This window comes from Nannospalax galili, unplaced genomic scaffold (genome assembly GCF_000622305.1).
Source record: "Nannospalax galili isolate Female #2095 unplaced genomic scaffold, S.galili_v1.0 scaffold1014, whole genome shotgun sequence".
Classification (NCBI taxonomy): domain Eukaryota; kingdom Metazoa; phylum Chordata; class Mammalia; order Rodentia; family Spalacidae; genus Nannospalax; species Nannospalax galili.
In genome coordinates this window covers 1,215,521-1,219,017 of record NW_008335824.1, presented here as the reverse complement: position 1 = coordinate 1,219,017, position 3,497 = coordinate 1,215,521, and the positions used below count along the sequence as shown (strand labels likewise).

General features: G+C 38.6%; 1 non-coding gene across 1 annotated transcript; it reads left to right on the top strand.

Moving 5' to 3' along the window:
* Window positions 1–366: 366 nt before the first annotated feature.
* Window positions 367–530, top strand: LOC115069927. The gene has a single exon (XR_003849167.1). It is a non-coding gene; the product is annotated as a U1 spliceosomal RNA (small nuclear RNA).
* Window positions 531–3,497: the final 2,967 nt, after the last annotated feature.

Below are 3,497 nucleotides of genomic sequence, written 5' to 3'. Positions count from 1 at the left end.
TGTGTTTCAGAGATGCAGGGATGGTTCAATGTAAATGGATGGATCTGGAAACTGTTATGCTAAGTGAAGCAACAGAGACTTAGAAAACAAGTGATGTATATTCTTTATCATTTGTAGATTCTAGTTCCAAGCCCTTAGACTTGAGTATATATCATGATGTAGCCACAGTTCCAGGAAAATGAAAAGAAACCACTGGGATAAATGGGAAGAAGGAGCTTGAGAGAGGGGGATAGTAGGAGACAGGTATTATTCAGGAGAAAAATTGGGAAAATGGGGGATACTTTAATTGGAGGGAACATGGAGGGCTATACTGTGGGAGAGAAGGGAGAGATTAATAACATTTAAATGGTATAAAATCAGAGGGGAATACTTGCCTGGCAGGGGAGATGCCATGATCATGAAGGTGGTTTTCCTAGGGCAAGTCTTATCCATTGCACTCCAGATGTGCTGACTCCTATGATTTTCCCAAATGCAGGAAACTTGACTGCATAATTTGTGGTAGTAGGGGACTGCATTCCTGCTGTCCCCTATATATTTAAAAAAATAAGCCAGAATGTAATGTATTATTTCAAAAGCAGGAAAAAGTGCTCATCCAAGATTTATGAGTATATATGTACAGCTGAAGGCTCTACAACAACAACAACAAAACACTTTCAGGCAGAAGTAGTCCAAGAGACTCCCAAAATAGCACATGTTATTGCCACAGCCCTTGATTGCCTACCTTGAAGGTAAACCCTGTTGCTGAAGACAAGACAGACTTTGGACACAGGACTTGGTGTAATTAAGATGAAACTGATCTGGAAGTCCCTTTTGGAAGACTAGTTCCCGTAGTATCAGAAGGTACTATGCAAACTGCTGAGAGAAAAATCAATCAATGACCACATTCAGCTGTAAAGTCTATGAATCATAACAATGACTGGTCAAGCAAATATTCTCTTCAGTGCAATAGTGTCACTTTTTATATCTTAGAGGTAATCAGCTGGACTTAATAAAGGCTCAATGGGGAGGGGGTACTGCAAGCATAGCCAAACACATATAGCTGTAGAGATAATAGATCAAAAAGAAATATCTACTTGTGTCACATTAATAAATTTGTAATTTCTTACTGTATTCTAAACATATATTCTTACATTTATACATGTGTACCTCACACCACTCATTAAAGAAGCTTCTTTTACAACAGATGGAGAATATTACAAATTTTCACAATTGCTCCATCACAGAGAGTTATTTGTGAACTGCTCAGCCCTAAGCGACATATCTACAATGCAACCTCTATACCTAAGGCTCATAGCATAACATGGGCAAAGTGTATTAACGCTCCTCTCAACTCCCACCAGCAAAGCTTCCACTTGCAACAGATTATGATTAACCCAGAAAACCACAACTCACCAAAGTGCAAAGAATAAGAGATTATAGAGCACTTATCCCTAGTTAGGACACCTAAATCTAACCTCTGCCAGCCAAGGCTCAGAGACACTGATGTGGATCACCTGCCTACAAGAGGCTACTTCCATCCTCCTTATTGGGACTTCATTTAGATTCCCAAGTATTATCATCCAGTATATCTGATGTTGAAGAAAGGCTCCTTTTAAATTGTGCATCCACTTCCTTTTTCTAGCCTCTCAAGAACTTCCTGGTTCCTTGCTATGTGGTACTGCTTCTTGGACAAACAATTGTCCCAAGAACATTCCTTCTGGGATTGCCTTATTGTGTCTCTTCTCTTCATTTCAGTACCTCCATCCCCTTAATTAAATTTGAGCTATTTCCTTTACGTTGTGGATGTCCCAGTATGAGGTCATCATATACTCTGCATGGAAGCTCTGAATGGGTCTCTCTTGTCAACCGGAATACCTATTCCCAAAAGCCCTATTAGGCAAAACCTACCTGTTCACATTATGCCCCTGCTGTTTTTGATTCCAGAAAGAATTTTGAATAGGCCAAACTAAGTGCATGAGGAGAGAGTCAATCAGGTTCATATCTCCAAAAATAGTCTATACATTTCAGTCATTTTGATATGAAGAACAGAGTAGTTATATACTCACAAGATTTCATGCATTCTGTCATATATATTAAGGCCTATCAAATGACGTTTGTGTCCCCAGATGCCCCTTGATGGGAGTTCATACACTGGAGCCTTGTCAGCCTATCTAGTGTTACTCCTTTTAAAAAAAATCAACTCTCCCTCACTCAGCAATGATCAACTGACAATAGTTCCCCAACTATGGTTGGGGCCTCCTGCCCATTTGCTGATTTTTGGCTGATGAGTTTATATGGGCCTTGTGCATGCTGTCACCATTGTTAAGTTCATATGCACGAGTTCCAAGCCTCCTAAATACTTTTGTATCGTTGCGGTCATTTACCACATCTGACTCTTACAGTATTTCTTCCCCCTCTTCTGCAATGGTCCCTGAACTCTGGGTGGCAGAGGTTTAATACAAGAGTCCTATTCAAGGACACATATGCTCTGCAGTTTCTTCTTTACATTTTGGCTAGTTGTTATCTTTTGTGTTCACTGCCCTCTGTTGCCTGAGGAAGCTTCACTTGTGAGAATTGAGAGCTGTGTTAGTATTCCATCTACCCCCTCTTCTGAGTTTTATTTTCTGAAGGGATTAAAATTTCTTTAGTGCTTTTTCTCAGAGAATTGTCACCAAATTAATTGGTGCCCAGATCATGGAATTTCACAATTCTAAACTGTGATTGAAAAAAAACCAAACCAAAATAGTCAATGGCGTTTTTTTATAGCAGCCCAAGTTGACCAAAATAAGGCCCAAATTTAAATGCATTTCATATTTACTTGTTTGCGAGACACTCCTTAGTATATATCACCTAACATTTGGATCCTCCAACATTGAGTTTGTTTACATCTTTGAATATGATGTTGGCTCACCACAGACTTTTACTTCTTATTTATATTCTCACTGTCAGGCACATTCAGTTTTAAAGAGAAAAAATAAGAGAGAGATATATGAAAGAAGCAGCTTGTTAAGGTAATGCTTTCCAGATGAGGCAGCGATCTCCTATTTACTAGGCTGGGAGTACTCAATTGCCTTGCTGTATAAAGTCTCCTTGCAAGCATCTTTCCACAAAGCTCAGGCAATACAGAACTAAGTGCCTTCTTTCTAGTACTACATTTTGAGTCAAGTACCCACTTCTGTGAAATGTAAGAAGAGGCTGCAAATTTTGTTTTTTGGAGTGGCAGTAATTTTGTTTTGTTTTGTTTTTTATTGTATTGAGGGAGTGTTTCACTATCTAGCCCCGGTTGGCCTTGAACTTGCTATAGCATTGGCTAACTTCGAAGTCCAGATTGTTTTGCTTTATCCTCATGAGCATTGGGATTACAAGTGTATGCCACCACCACAATTAATAAAATAAATTTTTTTTTTCTGAAAAGTACAGTCCTTTTAATATATCTGACTAAAACAGGTACTTGCATAATCTTCAAAGTGTACATTAGAAAGTTTAACTTAGTTGTAAAAAATAAATTATCTTTATGC